Source organism: Buteo buteo, chromosome 10 (genome assembly GCF_964188355.1).
Source record: "Buteo buteo chromosome 10, bButBut1.hap1.1, whole genome shotgun sequence".
NCBI lineage: Eukaryota > Metazoa > Chordata > Aves > Accipitriformes > Accipitridae > Buteo > Buteo buteo.
Window position 1 is genome coordinate 4134344 of NC_134180.1, and position 18310 is coordinate 4152653.

An 18310-nucleotide genomic window follows, 5' to 3' on the forward strand; every position below is an offset into this window, starting at 1 on the left:
CCGCTGGGGCCGGCCCGGCCCCGCCCCGCCCCGCCCGGGCGCAGCCGGACCCCCCCGGTCCTGCCCCGCAGCCCCGGTTTTGTGTGTGTGTGTGTGTGTGTCCCCCGTATCGCCCCTTTCCCCCAGTTCCCTGCCTCTGGACCCCCCCGGTGCTGCCCCCGGACCCGGTGCCCGAGCACTGGCCCACGGGGGGGCTGTGGGGGCCGGGGGCTTCGATCCCCCCCCCTGCCCCCCGGGGAGGCACCCACCACGCAGGACTGGCTGCCGGCAGCGCCCAGCCCGGTCTCGGTGCCTGAATCTTCCCTCGCAGCGGTACCCAAAGCCCCCCCAAGCTGCATCCCCCCCCATAGCGGTACCCAAAGCCCCCCCAAGCTGCATCCCTTCCCAGAGTGGTACCCAAAGTCCCCCCGGCCACAAGGCACATCCCTCCCCACAGCAGTACCCAAAGCCCCCCTTGGCCGCATCCCTCCCCAGAGCGGTACCCAAAGCCCCCCCCAAGCTGCATCCCTCCCCACAGCAGTACCCAAAGCCCCCCCAGGCTGCATTCCTTCCCACAGCAATACCCAAAGCCCCCCTGGCCGCATCCCTCCCCAGAGTGGTACCCAAAGCCCCCCCAAGCTGCATCCCTCCCCACAGCAGTACCCAAAGCCCCCCCAGGCTGCATTCCTTCCAACAGCAATACCCAAAGCCCCCCTGGCCGCATCCCTCCCCAGAGCGGTACCCAAAGCCCCCCCAAGCTGCATCCCTCCCCACAGCAGTATCCAAAGCCCCCCCCCCGGCCACATCCTTCCCCACAGTGGTACCCAAAGCCCCCCCAGCCGCAGGGCGCATCCCTTCCATGTTAATTGAGGGCATCATTTATGTCATGTCTCAAACCGGTCTCAGCAGAGGCACGCGGTGGCTATCAAAGGCTTTGTGGCACAGTAATCTTTAGCTTTACATCAGGGCTTTTCCCACACCGGCTTTGCAGATCGAGGACACACCGAGAGCACGGCAGGATCTGATGAATATGTGGAACGTGTTGTCCGGTGATGAAGAGCGTTCTTGCACTTTCTGTGGGAGAACCAAATTGTTAGATTGGATTCAGCCACATTGTGCGCACGGTTCCCCTCACCCCGTGCCCGATAACAGCCCGGCTCAGGCAGGGTAAAGAAACGAGCCTGGCTGCACAGCTCCACAGCTCCCAGCCTCTTGGGACGAGTCACCCGCTTTGCTGAAGATTCCTGATATCCCAATCAAAAAAAAGGGTGCATTCAGGTAAACTGAAACTTTGTGGTTTATGTTGGGCAAAGCTAAAAATCCCAGGAGTGCATCACATTCCCCTAAAGATTCCTCTTAAATTACACTTTATCGGTTAAAAACTAATGCTCTTCATGTGCAAAGTATTTTATTTTTCAGTTGCATCGCTTCATCTCATCCCAAAGGTTTCTTTTTTCTGGCGACTTCTTGGTTTGCAGAAGAGAAAGAAACAGTTTGGAGCAGCCCAGAGATGATGGTCATTCCCAGCCTTGGTACACAAGCATATAACAGACCCCTACAATTTGTCCTGGCCACGCAGGGCTTGGACAGGGTTGGGGACAACGAGGGACCGGGGTGACAAACATCCCAGCTCCAAGCTCCTGTCTCTGGCCCCGGCTGCTGTGATGTTCTAATATGGCAAAGTTGGGAGAAGTTATTTCTAATAATAAATAAATCCAGGTCAGCTCTATAGAGAGCAATGTCAAGGAATTTAAATCCCACAAGAAACAACTTTTAATTTAAGCCAAATCTGGGACTCTGCATGCTTGAAGTGCTGCCGTCCCTCAGCCTAGCCAAGATCAGAGGGGTCGTTCTGGCTGCCCTGTGGTGGCCCTGGCTGGGGGGGGGCTGAAGCCCTTGCTGGGAAGGGCCACGGCAGCACCCACAGCTGATGCTTGTACACCTCGGGGCCTTGGAGGGGATGCTCAAAGAGAGCCAGGGACATCCCCCTGCTTCATCTTTTCCACTTGTCAGCTGTCTCCTAATGGGACATACACTTCCCCAGCCTCATGCATCCCCATACCCTCACCCCGAGGCCGTTGGGACTGATTTAAGTAGCCCCATCGCTCCCCTGGCTCCTTGCAGTTTGGTAATGGCAGTCACCTCGGGGATGACCACAGAAAGGCACTTTAGTTTACAAATGAAACGGAAAGTATCATCACTCCTTCTTGTGGGCTCGGTTAGAAACAAGACAGTTCTTGCTGCTGTTTGCCCTGACATCATTAGTCTTCAGAGTTAACAGCCAGCTTGTAGGTACAGACACCCCCTACCTCTCTGTGCTCTTGATGTAGCCTCTTTGCAAGCACCAGCAGATGCCGTAGTCCCAGATTTAGAGCTGGGTGAAGCGTTCTGATGTGGGAAACTGGAATAGGTGCAGACGGACATTGCTGCAAAGCTTGGCTTAATGATTTCTTTCCATAGTACAGGAAAGTTTCACTTAAATCCTCCCTCTCTCCAGCTCTCCAAAAGTGGCATCGGGTTTGTTTTGTGGCAGGTTTTGGAAGAAACGCGATCCGTGTTTTCCGCTTGCTGTTGTGTAAGTTGGAGGGGTGCAGGTCGGGGCAGGCTGCGTGCGCCGGCCGGGGTGCTGGGGGAGGCAGGCATGTGTGTCCCAGCTGGGGCACCCCAGGCACTTCGCTGTGGGCTGAGAAGGGTTCAGCTTTCCTGGAAACCATTACAAATTTCACAGAACAAACAAACAAACAGAGAACCCCAAACTGAATAGTTCCGATTGGAAATCTGCAAAAGAGAAATCCTGTTTATACGGATATTTTTGGAAAAGCACCAGGAAGAAAACAAAGAGTAGAGCTAATTGACAGACAGCTGGGCAGGTAGCTTGGATGGGGGACACTTCCTTGGGTTTGGGGACAGATTAACGCCAAGCTAGACTGCCACCATCTGCTGGGGACGGTGGGTCCCATGCTGGAGGTGGCAGGTCTGATCCAGACCAGAGCGGAGCAGGAGGAACATCCACTCCCATCCCTTGGGACAGTTTTGGGGCTGGACCCAGCCTGTATCCGTGCTGCTTGAGGAGGAGACTGGCATGTTGAGCAGCGCTGGTACTCTGGGCAACAAGCATCAAGGGAAAGCTGTGAGCACATTAGCCGTGTTTGGATTTAATCAACCAAAAGGAAAAAAATAATAACCTAAAAATTGAGTGAAATGGCACCACAGATATCCTCTGGCCATCCCCAACACCTGGGGCTGCAAGGGTGGCTCTGGGGGAGGAAGACAGCCCATCTTTGCCTCCAAAAGTCCTCTGGCCGCAGCGGTGGGGCTGGAGCAGCCTGGAGTGGGGAGGAAGGAGCCCAGCCCCAGCAGTGGGGCTGGAGCCGAGCGGGGAATACAACCCAGATGTGCCTGCTTTCATCCAGCTGTGCGTCTCCAGGACCCCTCTTGCAGGACTGGGACTTGAAGGCATTTTCAGTCCTCCCCCATACATCTCCAGTGCAGACCTAGAGGGACACTGCTGCACAAAGGCCTTCGTCTCCCTAGCTCAGGATGCTTCCCGATGGCACCAGCACCAGGGATGTCCGAGCAGGACATGGCTCAGGCACACATCAATGCAGTGGCTCGTCCCCGGTGCAGCCCGGTGAGCAGAGGGCTGCTCACGCACCGCCGGCAGCTGACAACGCTCACAACTCGCTGCATGCAGCAATTCCTCCTCGGCAGCAAATCCTGAGCGGTGATTTTGCACCGGGGTGGCAGGCAGGGAGGCTGTGGGTCCTCTCCAGCTCCAGCCGTGCCACCCACCTCGGGGCAGCTTTGGGACCACTCTGCTGGCAGAGCATCTCCTATGTGGTCTCCCTTGCCTGTTCTAGTCCCAAGGAGAAGGGTGAGCTCTCAGACATACCTAAACACCGTTAAATACCCTTTAAACATCCTTAAGCATGCAGATGCAAACTGGGATGGAGGTAGCCTCCCAGCGCTCCCCATCACATCTGCACCCCGAGTCCCAGCAGTGCTGCGCTGCTGGCTCGTGTTTGGGATATGCTCAGCATTGGCTTTCCCCCAGCAGGCTCCTGCGTGGAGGGGCTGAAGCCCCCCGACTCCTGCCTGCTTGGACCTCGGACGGGGGACAGGTCCTTCATCCTCAGCAGCAGGCAGAGCTGCGGGCAGGCACCCTCGGACCTGGGCCCCCTCCATCCCCAGGTGTCTCTTAGGGACCAGGCAGCCGCTGGAGCCAGGGATAATTCACCCTTACTCAGCCTCTCCTCCATCAGCCCTTCCCGGCTGGTTCCCGGAGAGGCTGGGCAATCTTGGAGATGGTCAAAACTCCTCAGGATAAGGCCCTGAGCAACCTAATTGAGGCCCTGCCCTGCACGGGGGTTTGGATCCATCACCTCCAGATGTCCCTTCTGACCTTCACCCCCCCCCCATCCCCAAAATACTCACCCAGTTCAGCAGGAAACTTTGGCGAAGCATTACCTTAGGACGAAGCACGGGCTACGGTGCGTGGCTTTTTGCGCTGCTCACCAGCTGCTTTCTCTGCCATGGGGTGCCGGGATTTCCTTCACTACCTCCCCAGCCACCCCTGCTGTCGTTTTGGACCTGCCACACCAGTCCCACGGCGAATTGCACACCCAGACGTGTCTCTCTGCAGGACCCGGTACCACGAATGCTTCTGGGTGAGTGGGCTGAATAAACCTCATTTGTGTCGCCTCCTCTTCCTAAGCGTGAAAGAACACAACGCTAACTTGCGTGCCGGTGCTAACCTCTTCCAGCTGCCACGCTCTGCAGCGTTAGCCTGATTGTACTTGTTGGGCTCAGGAACCACCTAAAATCAGTTGCTAGCCTCTCCTAAAATTAAAAAAAAAAAAATTAAAAAATTGATAAGTACCGAGAAGGAGAGGTAAAAACCCTTGCAAGGCCCTGGGAGGCATGTTGAGCTGCTGATCCTGCAGTGTCTCCTGTGGCCATGCCACGTCTCCCTTGGTTGTGGCTCCTCTCCACACTCTCCCACCCAAGCAGAGCTTTGCCATATTGGAAGTCAGGATGTTGCGTTGCAACGCGACTGCTGGAGTTGCTGAAGAGACCCTGAAAAAGAGGCAAATCTTGGCATGGGGTGTTCAGGGAGGCAATGGCCATAGGAAATGGAGGGATCAGAGGTCTAGAGAGGGGCGGCTTAGCGCTCCCTTAATGGCTGGCTCATTCCTTCTCCTGTCTTCCTAGTGTTTGTTTTTGCAAGTATTAATAAGCTGGGACTGTTTTCTTTAGTGCACATCGGGCCTGGAGGGTTTCGCTGGGGGTCTGGGATCTGGGTGACCTTGCCCCATGGGGAGACCTTCCCAGGAGTGGTCTACGGAGCCTGGTCCACGGTTGCCCTGGGTCCCCACGGCCCCGGCGGGAGCCGCAGGGACACCCCTGCCACCAAGACCGCCTGGCCTGAGCCCACAGGGTGCTGCGAGATGGTGGGACCCACGGGGCAGGCAGCAGCGATGGGTGCTGTTGCTCTTCTCTCTGAAACGAGGAGGGTTTACCTTGACATGCCTAGCTGCTCTGCAAAGCAGCATTGCATGACACCCTCCTGCTCTGCAACCCGCAGAAGACAACAGCTGTCCTGCCAAAAACCCAGTAGCTGCTAAACAAACAATTTAATGCGAAACAGCCTCAATGGAGCGGGAGCAAACGTGCCCAAGAAAGCGTCGAAGCCATTACAGAGCCGCAGCAAAAGCACATGACGTTGCAAAGGCTTCGCAGGCTGCTCAGGAAGCGCAGCCTGGTACGATCCGCATCTTTTGTTGTAGCTAACATTTTCCTAATGACGTGTGTAATATGGTTAGTGATATGTAGTTTCCATCTGCATTTGCTAAGAGCCCAAACGTCAGTCTGTCTGGTTGTCCCTGCAGCCAGCGCCTGCCTGTCCCCACACCTCACCCCGCTCTATCTAGCAGGGTTGGTACCAGCACCTTCTGCCTCAAATTACGAGGCAGTGAAATCCAGAGTGTAACGGGGAGCCTCTGGCTCGTGGAGGAGGTTTGGGAGTTGCTCGTATTTGGCTTGGCTGCCTCTTCTTGACCAGTCAAGCTGCCCTTAATCCACCAGGGTTTAAACCGGCCCCAAGCTGATGTCTTGCAGGCTGACTGTAAGCAGAGTCCGGAGATCTCCCTTTGCTCTTCCAGCATTTTCTGCTTGCAGCTGCAAAAGGAGCCTGAGCAGGATGCACATCTGGGTACCTAAAAAGGACACCCACCTGGGCATCTCACAGGGATGGGTCAGGACCAGGAGGGTTGCTAATAAAACCGTTGCCTGTAGCAGCATGGACTGGAAAGCTTGGGGTGCTGCCTTTGAGCTGTGTGAGCAGGGAGCAGACGGTGGGCACGGGGAAACGGTCGTGCAGCCATCCAGCTCTGGCCTCACAGCAACAGGCTGTCGAAATACAAGACGTTTTAGAAAAGCCTTCTCGCTGCAAGGCATGACGGTGCATGGAGCAGTCCTGCCCCGGGCAGGTGGGGAGCAGGCGAGGCTGAGCTCTACCTTGTCTCCATGGGGAGATGAAGCCAGACTTCACTTCCAACATGCACTTGGCCTCCTATCCCACTGTGCATCCTCTGGAAGGTGAGAAAGGATCACCTGTGACCTCAAGTCTCACCCAGCATGGTGGCCCTATGGATATGAAGGCCCGCTGTGATGAAGCAAGCTGCCTACAGTGACCCAGGCAAACCAAAGGCAGCTCAGAGCCCCAAAGGGCAATGCCTGCCCAGGTGCTGTGCAGCTTCCCAGCGCAGATCCGGGATGCTCCGAGCAGGGTTACCCAGAGCAAACCTTCATGCAGGAGTTGGGGAGGCACAGACAGGAGCAGCACCCAGCTGGTCTGCCCGCTGCAAAGGGTGGGGGCTCGTCAAAGAGGCAGCAGTCCCTAAAAATGAGAGATTTGGCAGAAAGCTGCTGAGGAAGCCTGCTCCCAGGCTTGGGGCTGAAACCAGCTGCCACCAGATACCATGGGCGACTCGCCCTGATCCCGCGTGGCATCTACAGCCCAGCCACAGAATGGGTACTGCACACTGTGCGATGACATCTCAGATATCTTCCTTATGCTGACATCTTAAAAGAGCCATTAAAGGCCCTGGATTCCCATGTCACTTGGCACAGGGAAGGATGCGCTGCAGGTTGATGTTACTCTAGGCTACCTCTCGCAGCCTTGCTTGCCCCATCGACCTGTTGGGAGATGACAGAGTCCAAAGACTGATCTATAGCAAGAGGAGATGTTGTGAACCACTGGGATGGAGTGAAAAATTGGAACCAGCCAGAAAATACATGGTACATAATGTCACACTCAGAATCTACTACTAACAAGTGTCCATAAACAATGAGTGGGAAAATCTAAGCAATTAAGTCATTTTAAATGTCAAATAGCCCACGGACCCCACATTTGGACATGACAGATGAACAAAAACATAGACATTAAAAATTCCTGAAAACTAACAAAGTAACAATGATTAATTTCTCTCTGTTCCAGGGCAATCGCATTATATACACACAAAGGAGTCATAAAAATTCCAGGATGACGGAACAAAATCCTTACAGAGCTCCACAGATAAAATACAACCATACTGGAAGGAGCTGGAACAGTCCAGGGAAGGAGCATGGCTGGGGCTGGCTCCTATATATCGTGTTGGATAAAACACCTTCCCCAGAGGATGCAACTACAAGATTACACGTGGTGAAAGTGCTGGTGAGCATCAATGACATGTCCCAGCTCGAGATGGGACAAAACCTGCTTGCTTACAGCAGCAGTTCTCCCATGCTTGCTGCAAACAGCCACCCGCGAGACGAACCGGGCATTGCCCTCTTTGCAAAACCTGAGTGCCACATGGCAAAGGAATCAAGGATGTGGATGTGTCAGTGGTGGCACAAGCGAGGACAGTGCAGAAGATGGTAGGAAGGAAACAGATAAAGAGGTCAGCATCCTAACCCTGCTATGGCCAATTTAAAACTCCTGCTGAGCCCTAGGTGCCGGAGCTGAGCAGTTAGGAATGCAAGAAAATGAAGGGATAAAGTCAAATCATTTCAGTCCAAGAGGGGGGCTTCTTTCTTCATTTAAGAGAAAGATATTCCAACCCAAAACCACAAAGAAAATATCATTAAAAGAGGCCGCACTGTTGCTCGGTGACTGCTCATTGGCTTTTTGTGGGATGTTTTTCATCAAAAACGGCTGTGTAGTCTGCAAAACTAATTAAGGAGGGTGCTGAGCGGTGCCAGGGGCAGAGGGGGGTTGTAGGGGCTGCCCCCGTGGGCCACAGACCCCGTATGAGGAGAACAGTCCCTCCGAGAGCAGCAAACACCAACCTCAGCTCTGCGGCGATGGTCGCCCGGGACAGGCAGCCACAGAGCGGGGGCAACCAGAGATCGGGGTCCCCAGCATCGGCCACCCCAGCACTGGGAGAGCAGCATCCCCTGCACTTCCTCGCTGGCCGTATCCTGAGTAATCCCATCCTCGCCGGAGGCTGTAGCCCGGCTCCGAGCCTGCTCGTAATTCACTCTCCGCTTCTCGGCAGCCCGGAGCAGTGAACCCAGCCGACGGGGATGTCGTTCCCTTATCCTAATGGGCCGTGAAACTTCAGCATGCTCAGGATACCCAGAGCCCTGTCTGGGAAAAGATATGGGAAAAAAGTGGGGCTTGTGGCAAAACGGTGTGAAACAGCTTGGGAAATGGCAAAATGCATCACAGCAAGAGAGGGGTGAAATGGGAACGCGGGGCATCGCTCTCAGCCGTGGTGCTGGGGACCGGCCAGGGCTGCGGAGATTCCTGCACCCTGGTACATCCCTGGGCGCAGCCGTGTCCCCGTGTCCCCGCCTGGCCCTGGCAGGCGATGGCAGCAGCCGTGCCTTGCGCCTTCCCCGTTCCAGTCCCCCGACTTCCCGACCAGGAGAGGTGTGCCGGGCGAGAGCCATGGCAACTCTTACACAGAGTGTCAACAAAAATCAGAAAAATAATGACTTTCTCATTGAAATCTCCGGGGAGGGAAAAAGGCTTCAGGCCAGATCTGCCTGCCATAAAACAGGCTTTAAAATTTTTCAGCGGATGCTGAAGCGGAGCTAAGGCAAGAGCCTGCTCCAGCTCAGCCACATCCCAGCCTGCCGGGAGTAAGAGCTGGGGGAGCCACGGGCACAGGCTGTCCAGTCCTCCCGCAGTGCCGGGAGAGATGGCACGGATGCGGTGGTTGCACCAGTCCCTGCACTTGAGCTGTCTCACCCCGGCCGCACCAGCCTGAGGACGGCTGGATCTTGGTTACTGGCCTGGGGAGGTGGGAGAGGGTCACCTTGGATTAATCTGTTTCTTTGTTTGGCTTACATCTTGAAAAAACTATTTTCTTTTAAACCCAAATCCAGTGGTTTCCAAAAAAATCTTTTTTTTTTTTTTTTTTTTAAATGGAAAAATTCAGCTAGAAGACAGTTTTCTACGCTGGGTGTGAAATGCTCCTCCTTCGCAGTCTGTCAGGGACAGTCCTCCACCTTCCATGCGAGCAAAGGCAACCCTCCCGCCTTGCTGCTCAGCAGGGACTCAATTACACATATGAAGCTGACCCGGCCAAAACGCAGCCCAGAAGAGTTTGACACAAAGTTGGGAACCTGCCAAGAAACTCCTAATTGAAAGTGGTTACTGAAATGTCTATCAGTGGGGTCTCTGCCTGGTGAACCCTCCTCTGTCACCGTGAATTACGAGCATGCTCTGGTTTGAAATGAGGCAGAGTAAATCTAATCATATTTTTATGAGCCCTTTTTCCTCTTGCATGGGCTGAGCTTTGGGCACACGCTGTGCAGCAGAAGAGCGGTGGCTTTGCCTTTTTCCATATCCATCTCCTTTTTTTGAGTAACATGTCAGATTATTAACAGATTAAAAATTCAAGCTGTAATAAACTGAGTCCCCAAAAACGAGTTGCAGTCACGGGCTGGGCAGCGACAGGCAGGCAGAAGAACAAATGCCATTTCCAGCAGCATGGACTCTGCCATGTGTGCCTCAGCTTCTCCCTGTAACGTGGTCCAGATGGGATGCTTGGAAGGGACGGGGATACAGAGCTATTGGGGGGACACAAGCCATGCAAGTCGCTCCTTAGTGGCTGAGCAGGGCTGTTGAGAAGCGAAGCAAGAAGTGCCGTAACATCGCTGGTGCTCCCGTGGGCTCTGCCTCGGTGCCTGGCAGCAGGGCTGTCCCAGCCGCCTGCATTCCTGCATTTCTCCCACCTCCACCTGAACTCGGACCGCCTCGACCGCCGCTGAGCCGCAGCAGGCAGCTCCCAGCAATCCCCAAAGGTCTCCGGGACCTTGCCCAGGGCTCCGCTCTGGAGCAATAACAAGCCACTGTAAAGCATCCTGCCTGCTGCGGAGCTATCTCCAAAGAGTTGTTTCACACCTCCTCGGGCGTGAAGGTCACAGACCAGATGTTCCCCATCAGCAGTCAGATCCTAGTACATTTTACACTGGATTTAAGCCCTGCAGTCAAATTGCCTTCATTTTCTCAGAGGCAAGTGATACTCATTCTTGGAGCAGTATTTGGCTGGGAAGGGAAGGGGATGAATGCTGATGCACAAGGAGCATGATCCTTGGGATACAGAGAAGAGCCTGCCTTCCCAAGGTCTCTTTCAAAATAACTGCTGGCAGCCGGAGGTGCCTGGCTCTGGAAAAGTGCATCATCATCCCGGATGCTGACCTTACCAGTCGGGATGCCTCAGGGTACTGGGTACCGCAAGCAAACTCATTTCATCGCCCACCCTGGCAGAGCAGGGATGCTCAGAGCTTCAGCAGCCGACATGCTGATGGGGAGCTGAGCTCTTAAAATGCCACAAGAAATGGCTGCACGTGGGCTCCTTGCTGCAGGTCCCCCACCAGGAACGGTCCTTGTTGTGCCACCGGTCCTTGTTGTGCCACCGGCCACCCACAGCCACAGGGACCCTTGGGATCTGGTCTTGCAGCTTCATCCCTGGTGCGGGAACCACAGCAAATCAGCGGGAGAGAGGACGGGTCTGTGACCCACAAGCATGTCCAGGGGAGAGGAACGGCTTTAGATAATATCCCTTCAGACAGCAGCAGCCTCTGCTCCCAGCAGGACAGCCCTGTGGGAGCTCCAAGCAGCAGACCTCGGCCTCGTAGACCTGTTTGCAGTCACAGCCTTGGGGGCTGCAAATCGATCACTGTGCACCAGATTTCGGTCTGCAACAGGATCAGCGCTGGTGGCACAGGGAGCAGCTTAAGGACATTGTCCTGGCACTGCCCAGGGAAAGCAGAGGAGGGGCCATTCTCACAGGAGGATTTATCTAATGCCCTCAATGCTGTCGAACACAATAGCCTAATCTCTGCGACATGCACCCTCCAAGGAGGACCGCGTTAGTACCCCTCTCACCAGCCTAAAGGGAAACGTCTTGAAGAGCAGCCCTGAGCCTGAGCCTCACCCAAGGCAGCAGAACCAGCCCAGGAGGTGGTTTGGGTCCTGCTTCCTCCAGTCTGCACAGAAATAACCCAAGTCCTGATCAGACAGCCTGGTCACTGACTACGAGCCAAATGCGAGAGAGGAGGGATCCGTTACAGAAAGCACGAGGAGCGGCTCCAGGATTGTTATCTCCTTGCAAAGAAATCTCATACCAAAGCTGTTGCTTTGTGCTTGCTTGTAAAGAAACCGTGCTTTTGCTGAATGCCAAAGCTGGGAGGTGCTGCTAGCTCTTGACTGACCATTTAGACAGACATAGAAAAAGATGGCTGGGTTGCTTAAGGGAAAGCCACGGTTTTTTGAGAATCAAAGGCTGGGGAGAAGTCCTGTTCACTGGGAACAGCGACCAGGAGACACAGTGCTGGCGTGTGACTGGTGGCAGGAGGGAGGGAGCTTGGTCTGGAGCAATTGCCTTGCAGGGCCATCTCAGCCAGGTCAGGAAGGCCAGAGCATCACAGAAACACGCTCCAATGTTCAGGTCCTGCCACGATGCAGACCAAAGGGTTGCCTCCCTCCACCCAAAACTTCTGTTGCTGAATGGCTTTCGCCAAGTGCCTGGGCAAATTCCCTCGTGCAGGCAGTCACCTGCCTCCTTCGTACCACTCTCAGCCCGGCTTGGGCTTAGAGCAAAGTGACACGGCGAGTTTGGGGTGCTCAGATCAGGAGCTGCAGGTCCGGAGGGATTCAGCATCCATCTGTGTCCCTACTACAGATCCTTGCGGGCAACCTCATGGCTCAGCCCTGGCAGTTCTTCAGGCCACATCCATGCTCCAGCACTAAGAGAGGGCATCGGAGAATTGGTTTAATTCCTCCTGGCAAAGCAGCGCGTGAAGGACTCACCTGCCCCTGGGTGCTGGTGGCCGTGCTGGCAGGGCTGGAGTGCTGCTCACTCCTCCCTCCCCTTTACATTCCAGGCGGGTATAATCCTTTAAAAGGCTCATAGCTGGGCTCAGCACGCAGCCATCCTGCATTACGGACCCACTGTGGGACTCCGGCTCTGGCTGAGGGTTTGCAGCTGGAGGTGCCTGCACAATCAGGCTTCCGACCCTGCTGCTGGTACTGGGAGAGCTGCTGGGGGCAGAGGGGGTTCACTTCAAAGCTGTTCCGCCTCTTATAAAATCCCCTGCCACGGAAATGGGGATGCCTGGAATTTACAGATGCCTGGCAGGTCTGCAAATAAAACATTCAGATCAATTGGCCGGCTCGGGGGCGTTTTTTTAAGTATTGATATGATGGTGACTTATGGAAGCATCAGCTTAGAGCAGAGCCTTGCACTGCACACACAGAGGCAGGTTTTGCCCCAAAGAGATGCGAAGCACTCAGAGAGAAGGACCTTGTGCATCGGGATGGAGGAATAAACCAGGCTTCGAGCTGAACTGAGCCACGTCCCAGCCGTGACGCTCGGAGTAGTGGTGGGGGTCAGCACTGAAACTGGAGGGGAGACACGGGCAGTGACTTGAGGCAGGTCCCTAGCAGCCGAGTTGCAGGCATTTTAAAAAACCCTCAAGCATAAATGCGATGCTGGGAGATCCTGCCTGCCCTTAGCCGAGGAGCAGGCTGCACGCGTGCTCCTAGTCAACAGCAATGCAAAATACAATGGATTTGCTTAAATCCCCCGCACAGACCACAGCCAAAGCAACCTGCCCCCAGGACAAACACATCAGGAGCCTGTTATCTCCTTTCCTGAATGTGCCTCTGTTCCCAGCAGAGTTTTCCCCCAGGGCCTATGAACCCCAACGTGCGGCCAGCCCTCCGCTTCCAGCTCCTGGCACAAGGACAAGTCTGTCCTGTTCCTCGGCTTTTAGCCATCGCTACTTGTACCGGGAGATGGTCAGCAGCTCTCGGGGATTGCTGGTGCTGTAGCAGGGACAGACGAGCATGCCAAGGGTGACCTTCAGAGGGCAAATCTCTTTTGACTGTCGGAACGTCTCTGGACATGATGTGCTTTAAAATACCATTAAAAAAGATGCACCCAGAAAAGCGACTGAACCAGCAGGGAAAGCAAGTTGCTCCATAATTATACTCCAAAAAAGAGACTTCAGATCCAGCCTTTCCTAGCCCTCTGGGCTGGCATCTACCTCCCTCTCCGCGGAGCACGCTGCTCCTGCCAGACGAGCCCTGCACACCAGCTCCACAGCCAATAAATCCTCTTCTGCATTAAACATTGCAGGTCTCAATTAATTAAATGAGCACAACAACCACAGTCCCCTCAGCAATTAGAGAAGTGGCTGAGTAATTAGATGGAATGTTAATTTAATTTCCAGGAGGGGGAAAGAAAAAGAATGAAAGGAAAAGAAGAAGGAGCAAATGGGATTACATTTGACGAGAGGAAAATTAAAAGTCACTTAATCATAGAGCAATTAAAGTTCCCCAAACTATGTGGCTAGAAAAAAAAACCCTAGAAGGACAGGACCACCAGCACGTATTGTGACCGATGCTCACCCAGGTAAAACACCAGCTGAAGGCCCATGCGTACATGGATTTGTATAACACCCACCCCGGCTTAGCCTTGCCTTTCCCCTTCATTAGGGAACCACGAGAAGGCTATTGCCTTGCAAACAACTGCTTCATCCTGGCCGTACCTCCAGATAATGCTCTTATCGGCCTTCCTCAGCTAAGTAAGATCAGTCGTCCTCTGCCAGGAGAAACAGAAATGCAAGGCGAGCAACTCCCTGCAGCCCAGAGGCCATGCTGCAGGGAAACCGGGGCTGGTGGTCCAGGGCACGGACAGGCAGGGCCACCCCCAGGGCCAGCGGGTCCAGGGCTGGGGGCCACCCCCCCACCACCAGCACCAGGCTCCGAGCAGCTGCACCCCACGTGGCACGTGCCCTCCCAGCGGGTTGTCTCCTCTCTGCGTTTTTTTTTACATCTGCTTCTGATTTAAATATTGCTTTCCAGCCATTTGGAGCATCAACAGGTACCAGGTTTCACCCAGGACCCTCCCGACAGACCACGAGTGGTCCTGCCACAAGCGATTCCCGGAGCCCATCAAAAGGTTTGCTAGAAGGATTGGAGACTGAAGTGGAAAAATCCCCCCCCCTTGGGCGTAAGACATGGGCAAGACATTCGGCATCAAATTTGCTAGAGGGCTGACAGCCCCTGTGAGGTTTGGTGTCATCGGAGGAGCTGGAGCAACCCAGCTCACACCTTTCCCTTTCCTGACCTGCCTTTCAGGGTGGCACACACGTTCCCCAGCCCCTCCACGCTCGGCGAGATGCAGGGGTGGGTGCCAGGCTCTTGGGCGCGATGAAGCTGCCTGAGTTCAGCTCCCGGTGGCCTCCTGCCTTATCCCAGCCTGCGGCAAGGTTTGGAGATAAAGGTAGGTTTTGTTCGGTTTAATTAGAGCTGGCGTGGCAGAGCTTCTTGCTGCCAAGGGCTGACAGGCAGATTAATTAATCCGCTCACCGTTGTCACTCGGAGACGGCTCCTCAACAGCAAAATGGGGGGAAGCCTGGAGAGGAGCTGAGAGCCTCAGCACCGCAGAAAAACCGGTGGGGAAAGGAGATGGAGGGAAATGTTTTCTCCCTCTTGATGCTTTTCCCGTTTTCCCTTCCCAGGGCTCAAACCTCCTCCTGCCCGAGCGTCTCCCAGGGGCTCAGGACCTACACTGACCTCCTGCGAAAGCCAGAACTTCTTTAGCTACAGAGCTGAAGGACTCAAACCCTCCACCGTGAAACCAGCCGGGACGATGGCAGGGGTTTTGCAGAGGGTAAAACAGGGAGTTAATGCCCCTGCAGACCTTTTGGGAAGCAGCAGATGGTTTGCTAGCACTAGAAGTCTGATTTTATTACAGAAAGCTGTGTGAAACAAAGCAGAGCAGAAGCCTCGTGCGAGCGCCGTGCCTCTAACCGGCAAGCAGCCCGCCAGGCTGCAAATGCCCGTGCTAATTCCAGTACCCACAACTCACTGGCTTTTAATTACGATGTGGCGCATTCACAGCGATCCAGGAGGAAAAAAAAACTATTTTCCACCAAACAGCTGCATCTGAAATGTTATTTGAAGGCTGGAAGCAATCACAGCGGGCAGGGAACGGAGGTGTAACAGCAGCTCAGAGCGCAGGACTGTCACTCAGGGCCAAGTTAGATGTTCCCAGCTCCGCTGACACGTCACGGGCAGGGTTTAGTGCTCATGCCCTGCTCCTGCGCAGGGCTGGCTGCTTCCCACCTCCAGCCGCCGGCCCCACGTGCCGATGGGGGCAGGCAGGGAGGATTGTAGGCTACAGCAGGTACAGACTTGCTCGGGAGAAAAGAACAGTAGGAGAGCGGGGACCGAGTCCTTGGGAAGGCTCAGGGGGAACAGTTGTGGTCACTCGTGCTCAAGAAAAATAAGGGGAAACTGGGATGGATGAAGAGGAACTGGGAATCAAAAGAAATAGAGTGGCCGGCTTGCAGGCAAGGACTACGGGACCTGGCCTTTTTAGCCTGGGAAAGCGAGGAGCGAGGAGGTAGGCTGGAGTGCTGTAAGCACCCTTGAAGGCAGGGGAGACCGCAGAGATGGGGGGGGGGGCATTTAGGCTAAAGACGAACATTTTCTCTGGTGTTAATGGGGACTAGCTGGCTGCATATAAACCTGGAGGATGGCTCCCAATCATTAGGGAGATAGAAACAGCTTTGCTAGGCAAAAGCCTAGCTGCTTTGGGGTAAGGCCATGCGATATATGAACTCTGTACAAGGGCCCTTTCCCCTCCTTGGGTTCCTCTGCGTACCCCCCGTAGACGACCTGTCCCCAACATGCTCCCCTGTGGCAGTACCTGCAGCCAGTATTCCCCAGCTTCACTCCAGCCTTTCTCTTGGCCTCTGGCGCAGCATCGTCCCAGCCTGACTGCAAAAAAAAAAATGGGTTTAGGAAGACAGAAGAGTGGCATCTCCAGCAAGCCCTGCTGCATCCCCCTCCTCGGGGGTGTTAACCCCCACCATGCCACAGGAGCATCAAAAAAGCTGACGGGGGATGTCCCTGGAGCGGGGAATTATTTTACGTGCGCCGCAGTCACTCCCAAAATGTGGCTTTGCTGGGCACTGCCCACGTTTAAAGCACACAAATCAGGGATGAAGCATAAGCGCCGACACAGTGCCAGGCATGAGACAGCCAGTACTTACTCTATTAAGAGTAAATGAGTGCATAAGCCGCGTCTCTCTCTAAGGTATGAAGGTCTGGCCTTTGTCGGCGAGGGCATGCCGCCGGAGGGGAGGCTTGGGTGGGCGCCAGGCTGGGCTGCTCCACCTGGCTATACACAGGCTCCAGGCGAGAGGCCAGGTCCTGTCCCGCATCCCTCAGCGATGCCCTGCCTTCCGAGAACCACCGTGGGCAGAGCTGCTGGACCATCCCTGGAAACCTCGCAGAGGTGACTCGCTGCTTGGCTGGTTTCATGGGGTGAGAAACTCGCTGCCTGCTCCACTGGCGGGCTCGGAGATCCCGCCGACAGATCCACTTGGATCCAAATAGCCCAGAAAGAGAGCAAAGAGGACTTTCATCTAGTGGAAAGGTGTCCTCGCTGTGCAAAATACACACAGAGACGCTTCGCTTTCCCAATTCCCTGTCTCCCCGGGCTGCTCCTGTGTCACCCCAACTTGCCCGGAGCAGGACGCTGTAAAATCAAGCATTTGCTCCAAGTCCATCCCCTGCTCTGCGAGCCCCGGGGGGAACGCACATGATCTGCTCCCAGGGTTTCGCAGAGGTTGCATAAGTCCCGCATGCCTCGGGGATGCTGCTGCCCTTTATTGTTTATTTGCTTAGCAGTAATTATAGCAGCGTAATTATAATCAGCGCTCGTTTACATAAAGAAATCACTTTGCTAGGCTTCTGGGCCCCCCTGCTCTCTGAGCCACGTGCCAAGAGAAACCTTGGGAGCGCAAAAATTGACATGACACTAGGTCCAGAGAAATGGAAAATAGGAGAGAAGGAGAGCGAGGGCACCCCTCTGCCAACTTGGCCCACGCTCCTCTCTGGATGAGATGCTGGATGGGAAAGCTGGGAGCGCTGCGGTGTTTACACACGCTGTCAAGGGGAACAGTACAGCTACACTGCACCTTTTAGTTGTGAATTAACAGCCAGCCAGCTCCATCCCAGTAATTAATGGTTTTGTACAGACCGGTGGGTGCATCACTCCTGTGATTGCTCCTCGCTACCTATAAAAACTAAACATGTTTATGCAGATTCAAGCATTTGGGCAGGGTCAAAACTCACCTTTTCGAGTGTGTGCAGCATCTAGAGGTGTCAGCTAAGGACAGGTTAAAATAAAAAAGACCAGAGACACAAGCTCATCCTGAGTTTTCTTCCTCCCCTGCAGCGAGCTGACTTGGCTTTACTCCTGAGAAATCAAAAAAAAGTCTGTAAGTATTAGGTTGATTTTCAAAACAGTTCCTGTCTGAGCTTTTTAAATAAGACCCAGGTTTTCGAGTAAGCTCAGTACAGGGCTGCCGAAGACAGCAACAAGGGAAAAAAACTTTTCATCTACAAAAACCGTGGATGAAAATATTTGCATTTTCTCCATCTGTGCTTTCAAGGCTTGGCTGAAAAAAAAAGAAGCCTTTTTATTTGGGAAAGCAGCTTTTCTGAATCTTTAGGGGGAAAAAAAATAATCCAAAAGTCAATTGATCTCTTCCAAAACTCAATAGGTGAGAATAAAGCCAGTCACTAAAAAAATTCTGTTTTTAAAATCGGATTCTTTGATAAGCATTTGGGGAGCTCCTGTTGAAAAGCAGCTGTATTTGGAGGGTTTATACTGCTGCTAGGCACACTCTCATCCTAGCCAATTCTTGTCTTCACCTTTTCAGATAAAAAAACTAATCTGAGGTTTTTGGCAGCTCTGTGAAGGTTAGGAGCATGTGAACACCAGGGATGGATGGTGTGGCATCAACGCATCTGCAC

General features: G+C 54.3%; 1 long non-coding RNA gene across 1 annotated transcript; it reads right to left on the reverse strand.

The window, feature by feature from the left end:
• Window positions 1-4153: 4153 nt before the first annotated feature.
• On the reverse strand, window positions 4154-17752 carry LOC142035399 (uncharacterized). Its single transcript, XR_012651877.1, has 3 exons — window positions 17627-17752; window positions 16194-16264; window positions 4154-4818 (listed from the first exon to the last, which is right to left on the reverse strand). It is a non-coding gene; the product is annotated as an uncharacterized LOC142035399 (long non-coding RNA).
• Between the last annotated feature and the right edge of the window lie 558 nt (window positions 17753-18310).